Raw genomic sequence first — 24,003 nt, 5'->3', positions numbered from 1 at the left:
TAAGATGTCATACGATTGAAAATCAAGGGCGCCGTGCTAGGAAACAAGTACCGATAAATCTGTCCCACTTTCAGCATGAAATAATAACAATAAAAAAAAATGAAATAGATAAAAATGGATTATAAACTTACTAAGGTTGGAATTGGGGAAGTAAATCTACATCAAATAACATATAATCAGTCCATGAGACAGAGGATAGATAGTATTACAAACCTTAGACGCACTTTTAAATAATTACTCTAAAATGAAAAAAAAAAAGTACATTACACACTATGTTCATCACAAGTGTCACAATCACAGACACAATACACAATTTTAAAGCAGGTTCTGGTCACAAAAACATACGAAAAAATATAAACAAAATTATCTATTTTTTTAGATAATCACAAATCGCAAAAATCCGTTTTATAAACAGAAAAATGCATTTTTTTAAAACAGCCGTCTACAGTCACCTTGTTTAATTTAAAAGGCAAAAAAAAAGAAATAGAAATAGAAAATAGAAAAAAATTGTGCCAAATCAATCAAACAAACCATTAAGAATATTTAATTAAACGTTCATCAAAATAGCTCACTACATCTCAATTATTTTTATTTTATGTGATTATTATATAGATTTCAACAACTATATTTAATATTTGAACCATACAAAAGAATTTGCTAAAATAATAATACAATTTTATATCACAGAGAGCAATAAAGTTTATAATAATAAATATGAATTGCCATCATAAAACTAACCAATAAAACCATAGAAATGGGATCATTGGGTAGACATGCATTAAGGTCGACATGCAGAAAGGTCGACATGGATTAGATTGACAGGGCCATTAGGTCCACACAAGCATTAGGTCGATATATGGAAGGTCGACGGTCAAAAGATCGACGTTTTTTTTTTTTTCTTTCCCAAATTCTCGACAATGTCGACATGGACACTGAAATGTAGCACCGCGTCCCCTCGCATGGCTCGCTACACTCACCATGCTTCGGCATGGTGCCTCGCCATCAGGGCCAGATTACCAATGGTGCGGCTGGAGCTGCGGCTCCAGGCCTCCACCAAAAGAAATGCCCATTAATCATAAGTATTAAAATTGCCTTCCTATTTTACACATTTATGCCATTGTTGTACATTTCTATCATTAGGGAGACACCGGGGTCTAATATGAAAAGTGACACTGGCCTTATTTCCTCCACTTTTCATAACAGGCCCTTGAACATTTTCAGCTCAAGGCCCATTAGGCCCTAAATCCGTCCCTGCTCGCCATGCTTCGGGCACAGTGACTCGCTACGCTCGGCACACTATTTTATTCTACCACCACATCCTAGTGGATGGTAGGGCATGAGATACCACCTGTCGGCACATGGTAACTCAAAAACAGTTTAAAACCCCCTTGTTGACCTTTTGACTGTTGACCTTCCCCATGTTGACCTAATGCTTGTGTTGACCTAATGACAGTGTCGACCTAACCCATGTTGACCTTCAGTCCTGTCAACCTTCCTGCATGTCGACCATAATGCATATTGACCTTAAAGCATGTCGACATAATGGTGTCAACCTAATGATTGTTGGCTCAATGCTTGTAGACCTACTGACCATATCCCAAACCATATGACAGTTAAATGTTAAATATTGTATTATTAATGTAAAGCATACTTACACCTGACTTAAAAGCATTAACTGTTGGTTGCTACCTGGCTGATAATGTTGTGGACAAGGATGCATCAATCAAGATAGGTCTGATTTTGCATCGGAAGCTGATAAACTTCAAATGAATCCACAACTTATAAAACAAACTAAAATATTCTGAAGTTAGTAAATATAATATAAAATTGTTTGTATTTGTTTAAAAAGTATTGAGTATTTCTACATTAAAATTCCCAGTAATACAAATTATATATTATGTTTTAAAAATACATTTGAATTGAAGAGCAACACCTTTGTTCCCACCCTTGCAGCGTGTCAACCTAGTGGTGTCGACCTAATGCTTGTCGACCAATTAACCGTTTCCCCGAATTTTTTGTCGGTTTTCCGTCATTTGAGAGCAAATTATTGATTGTCATTTGCTCCAATACATTTCCAGATTTTTGTTCCCACCAAACAGATTGGACAGAAAAATCCTAAACTGTGTATCCTTGTGTCACCTCTGACTAAGTCAATCCTGGACCACTAATGGCCACAAGGACAACTGTGTCCCCACTTTAACACGATTCACAAGCCTCCTGGAAATATGGGGCCTACACACGTAGCAATTTGGGCTGCTTTTCTAAGTAATTTGACTGAATAACTTAGAAATTCAGCACAAATTGCTCTGTGTGTATGGACTATAGCGTCACTTACACGAGTGACACCCAGTGTCTAAGTCAATCCTGCCCCACTTCTATTAATACTAATGGCCACAAGGACAACTTATGTTTATTTTCAGATTATGTATGGAGTTTATATGTATATAAAAAAATGTTTGCATAATTATTTTGAAATGAGTTGATCTTTTTGAAAGGTTTAAGTCGCCTGCTGGCTTAAATGTACATCTCTCTAGACTGGATCAAAAGCATCCCAAACAGCCAATTTCAAAGGCTTCGCTGAAATTGCACTGACATAGGGGTCTTTGAAAGCCAAGCAAAGTTGATGGAAAACCAGTTCATTCAAAAAGGCTATAAATCGGACATTGTGCAGAAATCTAGATTGAAGAGTAAAAATCTTGTAAGATCTGATATCCTAAAGGTTGAACCCAAGAATACTTATGTTGAATATGGAGATATCAGGTTTTATAACCAAATACACAAGCCAACACAAACAATTTGAAGTAATTAAGAAATAAAGAAACTCTGGTCTGTACTCACTAGAGACCCAAGTCTTGAAAAATACATTGGACAAAATCCTAAATTTACCTACCGACGAGCACAGAACCTCCAGAACATGCTGGTAAAGAGCGCTCAACCTGTCAATAAAATGACCACTAGGATTTTGTCCAAGGGCTTCTATAGATGTGGATTCTGTGCTATGTGCAAGTCATGTAGAAATCTAATGTAACTTCCAAAACATATCCAATTAGAGATTTCATCACTTGTGCAACCAAAAATGTGATATATCTTTTGGAATGCAAATGTGGACAACAATATGTTGGCAGAACGAGCAGAATGCTCAAGGAACGTCTTACTGAGCATGTGAGAAACATAAAAAATGGTTATGATCTGCACAATGTATCTATGCACTTTAAAACCCACCATAATTGTAAGATTGGGGGTCTTAAGAGTTTTTGTGGGATCAGCGTATGTAAGCCCAATTGGAGGGTTAATGATCTTGACAGGAGATTGGCACTTTCTGAGATGACAACCATTTTCTCTTTACAAACCTTTGTTCCACATGGATTGAATGTGGACTATGAGTACAAAGGGTTTATATAAATTTATGTCATATTCAGTGTTGCTTTTAACCTATTTTAACATTTGTTTCTTGTTTGCTCCTAATGCCCCGCTTCAACCTCTATGCTAACCTAATAAGAATTGCTATCTGGTCTATATTATGTGTATATAATGTTTTTATAATGTTTCCATTATATTTTTATAATAAGATATTATGTTTTTATTCTTGCATAATGTTTTTAACACTTGTATAAACTGACACGTTTTAGTATTTGTATAAATGGACATATATGCTTACAGACGGTGGTCTAGTATTTAAAAGGTTAATGCTCAGCATCCAAAAAAAGGCGGGTTTAGGTGCAAATGATTGGATGAAGTAATACCATGTGACTAATGTATGATCCTTTAAAAATCACCTGGAGACAGTAGTGGCTCATCTTGAAAAAGGGTGCAGTCGGCACCAGAAATGCATTGATCATAAAAAAGCCACACAGCCGGGACCGGATCTACACCCAGCCGCAAAGCAGCCAGAGAAGGTCCGTTTGTGTCTGCAGCACTCCTTGCCTGACCTCCGCCAGCGGCGTCCTGTGGTTCCCGGCTCATGTACTTTTACACCTTTTAAAACTTTTTATCCTTTGTTTGCCGTGCTGTGAACAAATTCTTCTGAATGGAAGTGCAGTCTCCTTGGCATATAAAGAAACCTTTTGAGGAACGCGGGGCAGAAATTTAATGTAAGTTTCTATCCTCTATATATAGAAAAGTGGAATTATCGTTTATCCTGAGGTGGTGAAGGATACCTTTCAGTGTACGCGGGGTTGAATTCTAATGTAAGTTCCGCCACACGCTGCATTGTGAACTGAGTGCAGTTTGAAATCCTGAGAGATACCTTTCACACACACCAGTCAGAAATTGGATGTGAGTTTCTGTCCGGAGGCTTTCTGCATGGAGAGGATGAAGCAATTTGGAAGCGCTTAAAAGCATAGGAATTGTGACATCGTATCTCCCAGAGACCTCCAACGCTGATTTATCTCAAATTTGTTACAAGTATTGTTGTCCCACTAGTGGGATTTTGGGTGCCCTTGGGCGGACACCCAGAGATTTGTTAGCTGCTGTATCAGCGCAAGGTGTTTCACATTTGTTTTGCCATCTAAGCCTGTGCGGTGGTGCGCACGTCTATGCTAACCCCGGGACTTACCATCTCATAGCACCACAGCCCACCACACCACCCTCTAATGGTGAGATAGAGACTTTGAATTGCCCCCGTCTTTTACATGGTTGTATGCTTTTATATTTTATATTGTAACAACCTGATTGTATTTGCACTTTATGAGAAATAATTTTTCATGTGTAAAATGTCATTTGTTTCTGGTAAAAAAAACTTCCCTTATTTGGGTCCAGAATATAAATTCAGGTATCCACTGCACTGTCAGAAGCGCCATTTCTGGTGACCGCTTCTTCTTTTTACACTGTCAGAACTGCTAAATATTCCTTCATGTTGCTCCGACCTAATAATAGAGAGGGCGGACTTCCGGTGCGGCATGGAGGAGTGAGCAGCAACTCCTCGCAGCTCCGTCACTCACCCAGCTTCACCGCGATTTAATCCTGCCTGCATTCAGGAAAAGCCGTTCTCGCTCCCCCAGACGCCTTGCTGAGGCTATGGACGAGCCCCACGAACCGCAGACAGCAGCTAAACAGCCGCCAGCAGCCCAGCCACAGAGACAGGAGAAGCGCCGCATAGAACAAAACATGGCGCCGGCCGGAGGGGAAGGCGCGGCTCCGGGAACGCCAGCGGCAAAGAAGGCTATAACAGACACAGCAGCTTACATCTCTTCAGGAGCCCCTGATACCGCTAACATACAAGGTATGACTGCTGTGAATCAAGGGGAATTAATAGCCCTAATCCAAGCTTCTCTGGCTCCGCTATTGCAAAAGGCTGTCTGCGACATTACAGAGCAGATAGACAGATTGTCAGATAGAATGACTGAGGCTAAAGCCCAGATAAGCAATAACATGGACGACATACAAGCCCTCCAGAAATCTGTTAAAACCTTGAAACTGGAGAATAAGCACCTGTCTGACAGGGTTGAAAATATTGAAAACAGGACTAGGAGAAACAATATTAGAATAACCGGGATACCTGAGACAGTTAAGGAAGCACAGTTGGAGCATTTCTTCCGCAATGTAATTATTAAAACACTCCAGCCTGACCCTCCATGCTCAGACATAGTAGTGGAGAGAATCCATAGACTGGGCACTAACAAGCCACAATCTGACACAAGACCCAGAGTAGTGATTTTGAAGATATTGAACTACCTACATAAACAGGCCATATGGGCCGCATCAAGGAAAATAAACCCAATCAAATGGGAAGGACACACTATTAGGATTTTTCAGGACTTCTCCACTGAAGTTTCGAAGGCTAGGAGAGCCTTCTCACCAGTATGCTCAGCTATGATACTAGCAAAGTGCAAATTCTTTATGCTCTTCCCTGCTCGCCTCAGGATCCTCACAGATGCAGGTCCCCATGATTTCCTGGAACCCAAAGCAGCAGAGAATTTTCTTCTCAAGCACCGCATGATCCCAAATAGGGGAAAGGAAGCTCATGACACGGCAGACTCTCCTACAGCTAAAGTGGGCTGATGCAGTACAACGCAACATGAGTAATTGATTTGTTTATCTCTTCACAGTTATTAAGAAGCATATAGAAATGCTCTATATTTTGAAGGGACACCTGCTTTTTTAAGCAGCAGACTGATATGGTTTTATCGGTATGTAGACAGATAACATAAATTCTCTCATAATTGAAGCTGGGCAGGCGACAAGGCCTTGCCGTCGGATCCGATACGATATCCCGGCGGTCGGGATCCCGGCAGTCGGAATCCCGACACTGGAATCCCGACCGCCGAAATCCCGACAAGGGGGGGACATGGATCGCCCCCCCTTGCGGGCTCGCTGCGCTCGCCACGCAGCGGGCCCGGTGCCTCGCTACGCTCGGCACGCTATTTTATTCTCCCTCTAGGGGTGTCGTGGACACCCACGGAGGGAGAAAGTTTCGGGATTTCGGCGGTCGGGATTCCAGTGTCGGGATTCCGACCGCCGGGATCCCGACCGCCGGCAAATCAACTGCATCCCCTTGCCGTCATAGTGAATTAGATCTTCACACCTTAGGAAAGATTCCTTCGCAGATACGTAAAGTTGTAATTACGGAAGTTCATACTTAACTTAGGTTACTCTATATTTAGCTGTACGCTATTTAGTTTATTTGTACTTATTAGATGTTTGTATATGTCTCCCTCTGTCTTTGTCCTTTCTTCCCGCTTTGTGTTGCCCTTCCCCTCATTACCCTGGAATGCTATTACTATAATTCTCATACAAGTTGAATGTCTGTGGTAATCGGCTCTCTTAATATTAGAGGCATACACACGCCGGCTAAGCGACGTAAGTTACTGACTTACCTCAATAAACAGAATATTGACATAATATGCCTACAAGAGACTCATCTCTTGATAGAGGAAGTCAGGAAATTGCAAATGCTTGGCTGGCTAGTGGTGGGATCTTCCTCCCTAAATTCAAAATCATGTGGAGTAGCCACATTGGTTAAACGCTCATTAGGAGCTCAGGTTAAATCTACGTTAACGGATAACAAAGGAAGATATATAATATCTGAAATTGAATTAAATGGAAAGGTATACAACTTATGTAATTTATACACCCCAACGCAGTACAAGAAGTCTTTTTTTATAGAATTACTGGCTAAGCTTCACACTTTGGACCCAACCACGCTCATAATCTGTGGAGATTTCAACTTAATATCGTCACATTTGCTGGATAGGTCACCCCCCTCGAAACACCCGTCTCCTCTCCCGAAAATAGGTGTTCCCTATATAGTCAAAACGTTAAATCTTGTAGATGTATGGCGCTCATTGAACCCAATTGGTACTGAGTACACATGTCTTTCCTTGACCCATAATACATGGTCAAGGATTGACTATGTATTGGTTGCCGAATCCTTTTTCCCCTCTGTCAAATCTATCACCATCCAACCCCCAATTTTATCCGACCATGGCCTCATAGCTGTAGTATTGAAACTAGCCAACACATCAACTCCTTCGTGGGGTTGGAGCTTCCCCTCACATTTGGCTCAAACTCAAGATCTCCGTGATAAACTAACATCCACGTGGCAGGAGTATTGTAAAAATAACCCTAGCGTTGAAGAATCCAACCCTATGATATTTTGGCAGGCGGCCAAAGCTGTGCTACGAGGTGAAATAATTGCTTATGTTTCTAGATTTAAAAAAAAAAAAAAACGCAACTATCTTGACTTACAACAAAATCTAACGGATACATACCACGTTTTTAAAACCAATCCCTCTCAAGAGAATAGAATGAAGTACCAGGCAGCTAAATTACATTTCGAAGAATACCTTAAGCTACAAGGAGACAAATACCTTTTTAATGTTAACTCAAAATTTTTTAAGTTTGGTAATAAAGTAGGATCCATGCTTACTAACCTCTTGAGAGGATCTAGAAAGAAAACGGTAGTACACCCCTTAATTAAGGAAGATGGTTCCAAGACTGACTCGGATGAACAAATAGCAGAAGAATTGCGAAAATACTACATGAAACTTTATTCATCCCCTTTAATTATACCCGAAAACAGAGACCAGCTACAACCCTCTAATACACATAATACACATCTAACTTCTCAACCTAACCTCCCCTCTGTCTGGGGCTTACTCCCTCTTCCACAAATAACAGAACAATCAAGCAAGACACTGATTGATCCAATTAGTGAGGAGGAGGTATCATGGGCAATTGGGAAGTTAAAACTTGTCAAGGCTCCTGGGCCTGACGGATTTTCCAATGAGTTTTATAAGCTCATGGAATCACATATTGTTCGGCCCCAAACTGCTTGTTTTAATCATATTATAGAACATGAGGCCTTACCTCAGTACTTTTCGGATGCAATAATACGGGTTATCCCCAAGGAAGGGAGGGATCTAAATAACGCTGGCTCATATCGTCCAATCTCTCTGCTAAATACAGACTACAAACTGTTCACAAAAATTTTAGCAGAGAGATTGAAACCGATATTACCGACGATAATCCACAGAGACCAGACTGGTTTCATAACAGGGCGACATTCTGTTACTAATGTACGTAGGTTCTTAGCAGCAATCCAAAACTCCAACACATCCCATAACGCCACAGATACACCTAATATGATACTCACAATTGATGCCGAAAAGGCTTTTGATTTAGTACTTTGGTCCCATCTATTTTCAACCCTTACCCAATTTGGATTTCCCTCTAAATTGCAATGATCCGTACTATTTACACTCAACCCAGATCTTCTGTAGCCTGCAACGGACTTCTGTCAAGCTATTTCCAGCTTGGCAGGGGAACCCGTCAGGGATGCCCCTTATCCCCATTGCTTTTTGCCATCGCGATTGAGCCGATGGCAATAGCAATTAGAACTTCCCCATTAATACATGGCATTAAGATAAATACTGAGGAACTCAAAATAGCACTCTTTGCTGATGATACCCTGATATTTCTCTCAAAACCCTCTCAATCTATTCCAGCAGTTTTAAATCTTATTCAGTCTTTTGGAGAAATATCGGGGTACAAAGTTAACATTTCAAAATCCGAGATCTTACTTTTAACAGGAGCAAATCCCTCTAGCCTACATAACCTTAACATCCCCTTCCCCATTACTCAAACTAGCTTTAAATACTTAGGGATACAGATCACCTCTGACCTCACTAAGATTTATACATTAAACTTCTCTCAAACCATAAACACTATAGCGACTAAATTAACAGCCTGGAAAGACCTCCCTGTCTCCCTTTTGGGACGCCTGGCAATTATAAACTCAATAATATTCCCTAAAATATTTTACAAAATGCAGATGCTCCCGATAGCGCTTACACGGACTGACATTCTGCGTTTAGAATCCATGTTTCTGAAATTTATTTGGCAAGGCAAGAGGCCTAGGATTGCCAAGACAAAACTGCAAACACCTTGTTCTGAAGGTGGTTTTGGACTTCCTGACTTAACAACCTATAATCATGCTATATTTTATATATATATTTCTGATTGGATCTTAAATAAAGCCTCCTATACTGACCCCATATTAGAAAGAGCCGTATTTCACCCCTACGCACCAGGAGCTTTGATCCAAACTAAAACCTCAGCAATTCCCACAGCTATTAGGAAAAATATATTGCTTAAAGATACTCATGCTGCATGGATGGCGATGAACAAGACTTGCAGGAGGAATCCTTGTATTTCACAATATATACACCTATGGGGAAACCCATCCTTTACACCCTCTATCTCTAATCCCTCGTTTAACTCCTGGAGAGACAGAGGACTTGACCTATCCAGCAAAGTGTTTGATCCCGGTGGCAATATACACACATTTTTATTTCTCTCCCAAAAGTATGATTTACCAAAATCACATTTCTTTCTATATCTCCAAATGAGACACTTCCTTCTCTCGATAAAAGCACCACATGCTGCTCCGATACAACCGGCACTTATTTCCCAAGTCACATCATTAGACTTACTTCTTAATTACTTAGAAGGAAAACAATATAAAGTCAAATATTTATATCAGTTACTTAGGAAACAGAAATGTTTAAATAACTCACAGTGGAAGTTACTTTTAAACAAATGGATACAGGATATACCCCAGATAACAAACCTAGATGACGTAATTGGGCTACACATGATATCTTTGAAAGCACTAAAATCTGTGTATCTGCAAGAAGTTTATCTCCGTACGGTCCACAGGGCGTATATTACACCTCACAGACGCAAATATATGATACCGGAGGAGACAGGCAAGTGCCCTAAATGTAAATATGTAACAGCAGATTTTGCACATTGCATGTGGTTGTGTCCCAAGGTTAGGAGATTCTGGTGGAAAGTATTAAATTTTTTATTTGAAATATTTCATGTAAGGTTTTCTATGGAACCTATGGCGTTAATGGGCCTGTCTTTTCGATTATGGCCAATGGACAAAATCAAGGGACCTAATCTCTCACTTCTAATCACAATTCTAGCAGTGGCTAAGAAATGTATCCTCATACACTGGACTCAGAAGACAGCACCTCAGCTGAAGACTCTACAGCAAAAGCTCATACAGATATTATACTATGACAGAAAATATGCTAAAACAGACTCATCAAACGGAACTCTAAAATTCCTACAAAAATGGAATCCTTTGATAGAAACATTGGACACATCTACTAGATCTCATATTCTTTCGCTGTTTATTAATACATGAGAGTATAAGTGTTGGATATGCTTTTGTTGTATAAATATCACAGATAAATGCGATGGTCTGATATCAGATCACCGCATTTAATGGATAAAAACTGATAAAAAGAAGTATGTTCACCCTTTCTCTTCCCGAGATGGGGGAGAGGCGAACCTAGCTACTTCTCCTTGGTTTTTGTGTGAAAGGCTTGAAAGCTAAATCTGTACATGTCTATATATCTGTCACCTATCCTGGGTTTTAACTCATACCATCTAATACGCTAATAATACATGCACAACTCCGGACCTAGATATGATGTACCCCCTCTCTATCTCTAGATATTAATACTCGTTATAGCAACACTTGTATATACAAGACTTTATTTCTATTTCTATGCCTCTAGCAAAAACAAAAGTAACAAAAATTCACAGGACAAACGAAATGATAAGCATCCCAGTACCCAACTCCCCCCCCCCTCTCTACCCCTCCTTATCTTTCCCTTGTATGTCGTATATCCTATGTCTTTTGTCCTTTGTCTTTTCTTTTAATACATAATCTGCCTTGATTGATTAAGATATGTACCTGTTGGTTCACACTTCTCTTAAAGGGATTATTATCAAGGCTTGCTATCTGTTCTCAGTGTATCATTAATGTTAATAGTACTTATCTCTATCTATATTACCTTGTGCTATTGTTTGGTACACGTCATTGTGTCAAAATGTCATATTTGTTTATGTAAAATTTTATACCCAATAAAAAGCATTTAACAAAAAAAAAAAAAAAATAGAGAGGGCACACGATTGGCCAAACCCAGAGATGGAGATATTGAAAAAATATGCCCAAGAGCAGTTCTCTTCACAAGGAAGCAATATGGACGCATCTAGGAGAAAGCGAGATCTACAATGGGAAGAAAACCATAACTTAATATTTCAGGACTACACATCTGAAGTGTCAAGGACCAGAAGAGAATTTAGTCTGCTATGTACAATGCTAATCAAATGGAACAGGAAATGTGCCCTTATGTATCCAGTGCGATTGTGGCTGTTTGATGGTGAACTGTACAATGATTGTTCTACCCCATCAGAGACTGAGGCATATTTAGATCAACAGGTGGCAAAAGCATCGAAATAGCCCAGGCCTTTGAAACAACTTCTAAGTACAGAAGGACAATAAGATATGCAAAATCATTGTTTGGACATATTGTTTAATTTGAAAGGAGTGCACAGAAATATTTGTTTACAAAATATGTTTGGGAATGTAGCGTGCACCCCACCTAAGTTTCTTTTTTCCTTTTTGTTATATAGTAACTTCATATAACTCGGGGGTGCACCCCTGACCACCATAGAATAGTCACACAACAGGGCAATTTGTGAGCCTAATGTGAAAGGTGACGAAAATAAGAGATAAATCTCAAATAGCATAAGTCAATTATAAACCCCAACATTAGAATGTTTATTACAGCTGTATATTACAGGGCACAGTAATGGCAGCCACATTGTCATTGTCTGTTATACTGCAGCTCTATTTCCCAGCAGAGAGATTGTCCCAAGAGAAAAGCAGCCCCCAGCTTACTGGTCACAGCTCTCCTGTCTTTAGCAAGATGGGTTTATACTAAATGCCATATTCATAAAATAAATGTTACCTCCCGAGAACACATATTGTGCTGATACAACTTACTTATGAGATACATGCAACACTAATTCCCCAGAGTGACTCCTTATGTGATTAATAAGTGTTATCTTTGTTAAACACTTGCTGCATTCTGGCCATTTTCTCTGTGTGACTCATCTGGTGTCTAAAAAGATGTGACTTCTGGGTAAAATACTTGCTACATACAGAGCATGTAAATGGCTTCTAGCCAGTGTGACTCCTCTGATGTCGAACAAGTCCTGGTTTGGTGATAAAACACTTGTTACAATCAGAACATGTAAATGGTTTCTCTCCTGTGTGAATCTTCTGATGTATGAGAAGATGAGATTTACATGTGAAGTTTTTTTCACACTCAGAGCAATTATGTGGTCTCTCTCCTGTGTGACTCATCTGGTGTCTAAGAAGTTGCGACTTCTGGGTAAAACACTTGCTACATACAGAGCATGTAAATGGCTTCTCTCCTGTATGAGTCCTATGATGTCGAACAAGATCTGGTTTGGTGATAAAACACTTGTTACAATCAGAACATGTAAATGGTTTCACTCCTGTGTGAATCTTCTGATATATGAGAAGATGAGATTTACATGTGAAGTTTTTTTCACACTCAGAGCAATTATGTGGTCTCTCTCCTCTGTGACTCATCTGGTGTCTAAGAAGTTGTGACTTCTGGGTAAAACACTTGCTACATACAGAGCATGTAAATGGCTTCTCTCCTGTGTGAGTCCTATGATGTCGAACAAGATTTGGCCTGGAAGTAAAACATTTGCTACACTCAGAACATGTAAATGGTTGCACTCCTGTATGACTCATCTGATGTCTAAGAAGACCGGATTTACAGGTAAAGTGTTTGTCACACTCAGAGCACAGATGTGGTCTCTCTCCTGTGTGACTCCTCTGATGGATGAGAAGCTGTGATTTACGTGTAAAGCGTTTGTCACACTCAGAGCACAGATGTGGTCTCTCTCCTGTGTGACTCCTCTCATGGATGAGAAGCTCTGATTTACATGTAAAGCATTTGTCACACTCAGAACACAGATATGGTCTCTCATCTGTGTGACTCATCTGATGTCTGAGAAGCGATGATTTATATGTAAAGCATTTGTCACACTCAGAACACAGATGTGGTCTCTCTCCTGTGTGACTCCGCTGATGTCTGAGAAGTTCTGATTTACATGTAAAGCATTTGTCACACTCAGAACACAGATATGGTCTCTCATCTGTGTGACTCATCTGATGTCTGAGAAGCGATGATTTATATGTAAAGCATTTGTCACACTCAGAGCACAGATGTGGTCTCTCTCCTGTGTGCCTCCTCTGGTGGATGAGAAGCTGTGATTTGTATGTAAAGCATTTGTCACACTCCGAGCACAGATGTGGTCTCTCTTCTGTCAGACTCATCATGTATTATATGAGAGACAGGCAGAATATGAGAGTAACTTTAGCGAATCCTCCAGAGGTGTAAGAAGAAATTACATCTGTGGTTGGATTTATTAGAGATTGTCCATTCAACAATGAATTCTAATATCCTGTATTTTAATTGACCTGTAACAAGAAAAAGTCAACTTATTAATTATAAATATTACTAGGGTAGATTTAATAATTTTTTAAATTAAACTCTATTGTAATGGTACATTATTCAATACATGCAAGAGTGATATATATGCAGGGCAATAGGCAAATATCTGAATCGTATATCATAGAAAATACAGTGGTCAAGTAACAGTGCAATATAAGAGTCAGTAATGTCATTCCACCTATTTACCAAATAAAAAGCATGCAGTTTGTCATTAATGGGGAATGAATTACATTATTGACAAAACCTCCAAGATCCAGTACTGCTATCCTGAAAAAAATATTATGAACAAATACATGAGAAGAAAAGAAGAGGGCCACAAAGCCTGACCACACAGGACAACTAGCCCTGGCCTCCGGTATCTCCTCTGGGACAGAGGTAAGGCTATAATTAAATCACTTTAAATGTTGAAGGGAAGATCTCACAAGACTCTCCATTGTTCATGCCATGTGGTATATTATAGAGTATCTGTATTCTACTCAGTATATTATAAACATAACTTTCCCACATGTAAACAAAACTTGGGGCTAAGACATCCTTATTTAGAGAGGACTCAATCCAGTCCCTGTTAAAAAAAGACATGGAATAATCTGTTTTCAAACATCTGTAAGGAAGGCAGAAAAATTTAATTATTTTTTAATATTGTAGAACAGACCCTTGTTTCGTGCTCCCAGTTGAATAAATATTTGCTTTGGGAGCTGCCTTACCAACAAGATCCCCTGTTGGATGGGGGATGGAGAAAACATGGAAAACATGTAATATTTAATTCTGGGCAGCAGCAGCACAAATTGCTAATATTTGTTTTCTACAAACCTTAGCTGTCCTATGTGTAGTAGGTATTATCCCAAAGATTGCCCATCAGCTGTGTATGGAATATAATTGACTAGGTAACCTAGAGAGAACTTCGTAACTCAAAGCCACAACTGACCTAGTAAAATACCAGACCAGAAATAATGGAGGAAGTCTACTTGAGGAACCTTACACCATAGACAGTTATGTGATGTCATACTTGATAAATGCTATATACGGGGTGTGAAATAGGAGCTATTGAAAATATTTCAAAATATTTTTTGGTGTTGAATTAAAAGCAATAACCTACCTGAACAATGTTTGTTAAAAACCACATTGTTCATGCATTTTAATAAATATTATGTGCGGGACATAATATATTTCGATGCAACATACAACCGGAGGGACCCATTATTTTGCATACTGTCCTTCGATTTATCGCACAGATGCGATCAAACTCGAAGGATTGTATGTGATATTGCCCTATTGTATGGGTTGCCCAAAGCTTCCAACAATCTGATAAAGAGCCAGGCTGGAAGTGGTCATCGCTGACATCAGAGACACTCCCCAGAATCACATTGGCACCCCAGCATATTCACAAGCACAACCAGAGAACCCCATGTTTCCACTCCTAAACATTGTCTTCCTTTCAATCAATCTGTGACGGCTATGTATATGGATATTTATTCACAATTTGCATGTGTAAATGTGCAATGTTGCTGCTACACATGCGCAGTTATTCAATAATCGGTAGGATTGCAATTATAATAAATAGTGACCCATGTTGAATTAGGTCCAACGTTCACAGTAATGCACCTTTTAAATATAATTCTATTATATAGTAATAGTAACTATTTATATATTGGTCAAATAAATCTTGACTTACTGATAAGAAGAAATCTGTAAAATAATATCTAAAAATGATTGTATATTTATCAGTATATTATCATGTATAATATAATTACCTTACTCTGGGGATCCTTCCTCTGTCTCTCTCTTACTCCTCCGATCACCCAGCTCTCCAACCAGTAACTGATCCAGCAGCTCCTCCATCAGCTCCCAGTGGCCTGATACAGCCTATTTATAGTAACTCCTCCCCATCTCTCTCCAGTAGTTCCCAGGATGCCCTGCAGGAATTCTGACACTGAGAGGCGACATGTAAATCAGGGTCACATAACATTAGTATACAGTCATTCACCACAGCAGCTCCTCCTGCCCAGCTCCTTGTCTTGTAAATGAGGTGTAAATATTCCTAAAGTCACTTACTACAATAGGAAATGCTAATTTTACACTGGCAGGGTAACACCTTGTATAGTAATTAGATTTATTGGACCTTTTGTTTATTGTTTGGGCAGAGTTTCAGCAGAAAGACTTGTTCTACATAACAGCAGGAAAATGAAAGTGTTTTAAATGATAACAGTTATAGACATATTCACAAAACCATAAACATTCTGTTTTCATATAAAAATAAGAAAACGTTAGGAATTGTTGAGCTGCAATGTATTTATAAACAGTTTTGACTGTAAATGCCTAATGCCAATCAGCAATGATATAAAAGGATATGTTGGGTCTTAAATGTATGTTAAGATATCTTTTCTGGATGTAAAACTTGATGTAAAACTCAAAAATAGATTAAGAACAGATCAAGTTATCACAGATAGAGGATGTTCTGTGTTTGCTTTGAAGACCGCAAACAAACAGTTGTGCGTCACAGTGGTGCTGCTGATAGTTATCCCACCATTTATTTTTTAGGAAATGTGAAGGGCTCTTTTTCTATGGCTTGAACCATGTCCCTGGGGGTTAAATGGGTTGAATGTGTGAATGCTATTAAATGCTTTTTAAAAATGGTTTTCGCCTGCAATGTGAAAGGTCTTAAGGCTCAGACCCGTTTTAAATCAAGAACATAATTAAAATTACTTAGTGATTATAATCAAACAATATCAGTAACTACTATTTATGTTACTGACAGTTATCCCCATAATACTTGTTGTTGAATAAAAAATGATCCTTATAAATTATATGATTCTGTTTTTGGCTGCTGATCTAATATATTTTATAAGTATTAAATCCTTTCGTACATTGTTCTACATATTAGAAAATGGGACCATGAGAGATACAGATGGAGCCACCACCATCTAGCCTGCCTATGGCGTTTGTCCAACCATAAGTAGCACAGCATGGTGTATGGCATATGGCATTATATACCAGCAAGACCAGTCCCATATAAAACAGGAGATTCTTGGTGAGATGTTTAAACATCAGACACATCTCACCATCAACTGACTACTCATACCCCTTTCCCACTGCAGCTCTTAAATGGTAAATTGCCTTTTTTTAGCCTTTTTAAACAGGTAGAGCTGCAGTGTGAAAGCTCCAGGGGGCTTTACCCATTTAACATATACCGATATTTGTTAAATAGGTAAAAATCAGGGTTCTACCCATTTAAGAGTAATTTTTTGGCAGTGTGAAAGGCTCTATTTCTATGGCTTGAACCGTGTCCCTTGGGGGTTGAATGTGTGAATGCTATTAAATGTTTTTTAAAAATTGGGTTTCACCTGCAATGTGAAAGGTGTTAAGGCTCAGACCCTTTTTAAAGTGCCGTTTAAGAATGCCGGGTCTTTACCCGTCTCTGCAGTGTGAAAGCAGCATTATAGGTAGAGCTTAGGGCTTCAATGAGATTATCCAACACTGATCCTGTATTGTCCTATATTACACTTCCCCACATATTTATTTTAATAGTAGAGTTGGAATGAGCGCTACTGCTGTCACTGATAGTACATGGATGCTCCTGTTCCATAGTCTGATCCATGGCCGACAACAGGAGGAAAGATATACATGATATTACAACACGTGATCACCCAGTGATACAGACAATAGAGGGGCTGCTACCCTGTAATTCAGACACTGATTGTATAGAATAGATTGTCTGTATATCATATATAAATAGTTTTTATTAAAACAAGTATTAAAAGAATAGAAGAGATAAAATGACACACAGGTTTCTGCACACAGATGTATATTAGGAAATGTCTCTGCTTGTCCATGTGATTCTCACCAGACCGATTTTATGGGACAACCGATGGTGTCTGACTCCTAGAAGCACAGTCCAAGCATATGTTGTTACAGTATCTAACCACGTGGGGATAAGTTTAGTGATGTTTGTGATGTAAACGATGGTCGATCCTATAATTATATATAATAATAACAGTCCCAATGCCAATATCAGAGTCCCAATAGAAACTGCATCCATACTGGTCCTGGTCTGGTCCAAGCAGAGATGGATGTCCTTAATTTGGGAAAACAAGTGTGTGCTAGGAGTTGGTTATATAGTAAATCCGAAATCTGGGGCCAGAAGGAAGTGTTCTGGGTGATAGATGCAGATCATTTGTCTATTAGGTAAAGGGTTAGATAAGGTCCTTATGTCTTTAACATTGCACAAATTGTGTTTTAGATTTATTGTTGAAAAGTGGAAGAGAGACCATAAGGAGATACATTGGAAGATCAAAACCTTGTTCTACCTCTCATTCCATATACAGGATATATAGATAAATCTATCCCACTTTGAGCATCAAATAGTCACAATTAAAAAAAAAAATAGATAAAAATGGATTATAAACTTACTAAGGTTAAGAATTGGGGAAGATAATCGACATCAGGTAACATATATGTAATCAGTCCATGAGACAGAGGATAGATAGTATTACCAACATTAGAAGCACTTTTAAATAATGACTCTAAAATGAAAAAAAAAAAGTACATTACACACTATATTCATCACAAGCGTCACATCACAGACCCAATACACAATATTAAAGCTAGATCTGGTCACAAAAAGATACAAAAAAACATACACAAGATATTTTTTTTAGATATCACAAACTGCAAACATTCCGTTTTATAAATAAAATAATACATTTTCTTACAGCAGACTACAGTCACCTTTTTTAATTTAAAAGGCTAAAAAATGTAATAGAAATAATTGTGCCAAATCAATCAAACAGACCAACACTATTGAGAACCCATTAAGAATATTTAAAGTTTCATCTAAATAACTCTCTAGATTAATTAATTTTATTTAATGTGATTATTATATAGATTTCAACAACTATATTTAATATTTGAACCATACAAAAGCATTTTCTAAAATAATAATAAAATTTTATATCACAGAGAGCAATAATGTTTATAATAATAAATATGAATTGCCATCTTATAACCACCCTATAAAACCCTAGATTAGGTCGACATGCAGAAGGTCTCCGGTCAAAAGGTCGACATTTTTTTTTTAAATTGTCCCGAATTTTGACACAGTCGACATGGACACTGAAACGTAGAACCACATCCCCATTCTCCCACCACACCCTAGTGCAGGGGTGGGCAACACCGGCCCTCCAGATGTTGATGAACTACACATTCCAGCATGCCTTGCATCAGTTTCAGCATGGCCACATAGCAAAACTAATGCAAAGCATCCTGGGATGTGTAGTTCATTAACATCTGGAGGGCCGGTGTTGCCCAGCCCTGCCCTAGTGGATGGTAGGGCATGAAATACCACCTGTCGGCACAAGTCAACTCAAAAAACAGAGTAAAACCCCATGTCAACGTTTTGACTGTTGACCTTCCCATATCGACCTAATGCTTATGTTGACCTAATGACCCTGTCGACCTAACCCACGTCGACCTTCCATCATACCTTCCTGCATGTTGACCTTAATGCATGCCGACCTTAATGCATGTTGACATAATGGTGTCAACCTAATGCTTGTTGGCCCAATGCTTGTAGACCTACTGACTGTATCCCAAACCATATGACAGTTAATTTTTAAATATTGTATACTTAATTTAAAGCATACTTAAACCTGACTTAAAAGCATTAAAAGCATTAGCTGTTGATTGCTACCTGGCTGATAATTTTGTGGAGAGAGTTGGTGAGGGAAACCTGCACTAGGTGTAGGCAAACATTTTTTTTAAGATATTAGATGTTGTAAATGGGTAGGTTGGGGATAAGACTGACTATAAATGAAGAGTTAATTCAAAATTTAGCATCACAATCCAGCCTTTGCCATTGGCTGTGGATTGATATATGTGATGTCAATGGTGTGTGATCAAGCCTTTGCGAAACGCGCGTCACCAGACCCGGTCTCGTGTGCACACGTGTCCGTCAGAGCGGTCTCCTGGACAGAATTTGAAATACACTATTACAGCATCAGGAGATCCCGCTTCAGAGCTTTCGGGACTGGTAGCGAAGGATCCCCTCCCTGTGGAGCGATACTGTGCCAATCATCATTGGCTTAGCTCCAGATACAGGGGAGCGGTCCTTCTTCTATTATTTATTTATTCATTTATATTTATTTATTTACTTATAGTTATTCTCCTCTCTGCTTCATATTGGCAATGGTGCAGTGGCTATATTTATGGCAAATTGGTGCAGCAGCCCACTTGTGTTTGAATGTTTTTTTGCTTCACTGTGGCTAGAGATGCAATGAATATTAAGACAGTGACAATGTGTATTGCTGTTAATGCCCACTAAAACTTGTACTGCCGATGCAATTGAAGTATAGGGTGTTTTCCATAGTCAGGCTGAACTGAACCTATTTGTTTGCATCCACCTGTCTGCTCGCATATTGCAATACATAGCAAAATCTTATTAATATTATTTGCATATGTATGTGTCTCTGTTGGAGCTCTGAAGTGTATGCATATGATAATTTTAAGTTGATAAATTCATCATGGCTTGCATTCGATTGTGCTTAATTGAGCTTAATTGCTGGCATGTGAACTGGGTCTTTGGGATTGTGACACAGGTTACGTGACCATAGATAAAAGCATTATAGCTTGTATTTAAATTTAAATTATAAAACAAACAGAGCTGTGTCACAAATGAACAGGGCTAAATTTAAATGAGCAGTATCCCTGATAGCAATTTGCATTATATACTCGCATAAGCTCACCAGATAAATCAACTGAGCACCTATCTGTGAATTACAGGTTTGCAACATATATAGCAACAAACTTGTGACATAGTCACCATATTGCCATATCTTGCCTTATGTTACATAGTAGCTAGACTGCCAACTGCACTGCAGATTACAAAAAGCCATTTGAACACCAAATAAAGTAAAAGAGAGTCAGAGTATATTTGTATATATGTAAATAAGATTTGATGTATATACTTTTTTTGCTTTTTCTGAATTTTTGAGTTGTGCTAAACTATGATTATAATCCTTATCTCAAACTCAATTGAGAATATACCAATAATGCCTACGGGATAAGAGCATTAAGGATATATGATGGTCAGCTTTTTCAGAATTAAGCACATATATACACATATCAGTCTTACCAGTCCCTATATAATATATTAAATAAATTCACAAAGGACAGCAGTAAAAAATATATGGGTACTTGTTTCCTAGAACGGCCACAATCGTTAGTAATCGTGTACCTTAAGTTAAGGTACACGACTAACGCGATGGACCCGATTTCCTTTGAAATCAGGTCCATTTTGCTGGCAAAGGCAAAATTGCGTTGATCGCGTCGGTCACGTGCACTAACATGGCACGCAACTGACGCAATCAACGCGATTTTGCCATAGGGTTCAATTAACAAATATTTTTAACATTACAATCGCGTTGATCCCGTCGGTCTTGTGCCATTATAATGGCAATGAACAGGAAGAAAAGGACTGTTATTTAGGGAGCGCACTTGAACAGAGAGTAATTTCATAAAATTTAACTTTTAATGAGTCATATTTTTAAAAGGTCCCATTATATGACATGATTGGAAGCCGCAGTGAATTTAAAGAGGTTAAAATCACACGTACAAACATATACACACAGATGGTGTTTTTAGTGATAAAGAATTAAGGAAAAAAGTGATCCTAAAAAGATCTTAAACTGAAAAATGTCAATTTTATTGATTGAGCAGGTCTTCAATGTGTAAAGAACAAATATATATGTTTATTGTCCAGAAGATGTTTTTATTGTATAAATGCCCGGCTGTATATCGAATTGGATGTTTTATCAGCTAGGATACTGTCTGTTATTTACAGAGAGCATAACATTGGATTGCTTCCTGATCAGTATACTGTATTCAGGAACAATTGGGTGTATTGATGGATTACTGATTGCTATGTTCAAGTATTGACAATTGCATGCAGTCACCTAAATTGGGGACCGGGTGGTCTTACCAATTCTTGCAATCTTGCCTCTATTGCTCACACCTATCAATTGCTATATGAGCAGATCTAGGAAAACCCTGCTCAGTGCTAGTTTCTCAAGGCCTTGAGAAAGCTGCTTAGATGCAGTGAAACATGTGTTGGTTAGATCTACACTGAAATGCCAATTAGCAGAAATAATCCTCAAATGTGTTTAGCTATTTAGAATTTCCCTATGTGTTACACTGAATACTAAGGATTCTCATGCTATGTTCCTGATATGAGCAGCAGAGGGCACCCTTGCCTGTAAAAGTATTTAAACTAGCACTGAGCAGGGTTTTCCTAGATTTCCTAGAACCTCTTTAAATTCACTGCGGCTTCCCATCATGTCATATAATGGGACCTTTTAAAAATATACCTCATTAAAAGTTAAATTTTACGAAATTACTCTCTGTTCAAGTGCTTTCCCTAAATAACAGTCCTTTTTCCTTTCTGTTCATTGCTTAAACTACTACTGTTTGGGAACTGCACTCCCGCGAACCGATCCAATGTGGGGATTTGATTACATTTAAATTCTCCTTATAGTGCAGACATACCCCCAGCTCCACAAAGGAGCAAGCCTGTTTCTATACTAAAGATCATTTTGAAGCATGGTGACATCTTCTGATGATTCGATGACTTTGCTAAGTTTTGTATCGTCTGCAAAGATGGATACATTGCTGAGTAACCCTATCCCAATATCGTTAATAAAAATGTTAAACAGAATGGGCGCCAAAACCGAACCCTGGTGCACTCCACTTAGTACCAGTATCGTATCTGATACGGCACCATTCACAACCACTCTTTGTTCTCTATTACATAGCCAATTCCCTACCCATCGGCAAATACCACCCAATCCTAGGCTCTCCATTTTATTAATCAATCTCTTGTGTGGGACAGTATCAAATGCTTTAGCAAAATCTAGGAAAATCACATCTATAGCATTTCCATTATCAAGGTTTTTACTACCCTCTTCATAGAACCCTAGTAGATTAGTTTGGCATGAACGATTTTTCACGAACTCATGTTGGTTGCAGTAGACGGTGATGGTCTAAACTAAACAATTTAGAGAGTGCACTGTATTGAGTAGACGGTGATGGTCTAAATATTCCTGGATACCATCCCTTAAAAATCCTTCATTCATTGTGGGTTCCCCACTCCCCTGTGACCTCTGCCCAGTCTGACTGGTCGGGGGGGTTAATGTTTTGGCCGCGGGACCTTCTACAATAAGTTTCCCCCGATGGCTGGCTGGGCCTGTGGCTGGTTCTTAAAATATGGGAGATCCCTATATTCATTTTTGTCTCCTGTATTTTGGGAACCAGACCCAGCCCTGGAGCCTGGGGCTGGTTTAAAAAAATCAACAGAGCCCTATGCAAAATTTTAACTCATTTTTTAAAACCTGCCCCAGATCTTTAAGTCTGGTGCTGGTTATAACCGTGTGGAGGACCACACGCCATTTTTTAAAATGTATTTATTTTGTAATTTTTTTACACAGTGAAGCCTGCTTGGATCTGACTGATCCGTGCAGGTTAAAGCCAAATACACCAGGATAATGAAGTGTATTTTCCTGTCGTATTTGGCCATTTACCGCTAAATTAGGAATCACTATTCTTTTGAATGGTGATTCCTATTCGTATTTCCCAATGGAGTATACATTCGTATTTGTAAATACAAATACGAATGTGCCAGAAATACAAATTTTTTAGACGTATTTTGCTTAGTAAATTTCCCCCATAGTGGGTAAGGTTAACAAAAGGTTATTGCATAAAAATTATGAACTGATAGTAGATTTGGGAATTAATGCATAATTGTAATGTTACTGTTGGACCTTATTAATCAATTAATTTCATTACACTAATCATTGTTTGCAGAAATGTTTTAATCATAATTATATGTCTTTAAATGGACTTTTATGTTTTTCATGTAATAACTAATTAATAGATCAATACAGTGCACTCTCTAAATTGTTTAGTCTCTCTTTTACTCCTCCGTCCTCCCAGCTCTCCAACCAGTAAGAGGTGACATGTAAATTAGGGTCACATAACATTAGTATATAGTCATTCACCACAGCAGCTTCTCCTGCCCAGCTAAGTCACTTACTACAATGGGAAATGCTAATTACACCCTGGCAGGGTAACACCTTGTATTGTAATTAGATCACAAAAGCCTCTA

At 38.6% G+C, this 24,003-nt stretch overlaps 1 protein-coding gene and 1 pseudogene across 1 annotated transcript in view; one reads left to right on the top strand and one right to left on the bottom strand.

Moving 5' to 3' along the window:
• The window catches only part of LOC146073265 (uncharacterized), a 36,323-nt gene that overhangs the window by 5,267 nt on the left and 7,053 nt on the right, over positions 1 to 24,003 (top strand). The gene's annotated exons all lie outside the window — the stretch shown is intronic.
• LOC146072187 (uncharacterized) lies at positions 12,353 to 13,675 on the bottom strand (annotated as a pseudogene).

The sequence above is a fragment of the Crinia signifera genome, chromosome 4 (assembly GCF_055691185.1).
Source record: "Crinia signifera chromosome 4, ASM5569118v1, whole genome shotgun sequence".
Lineage (NCBI taxonomy): Eukaryota > Metazoa > Chordata > Amphibia > Anura > Myobatrachidae > Crinia > Crinia signifera.
Note: the sequence above shows the minus strand (reverse complement) of the source record. Positions and strands in the feature narration are given on the sequence as shown.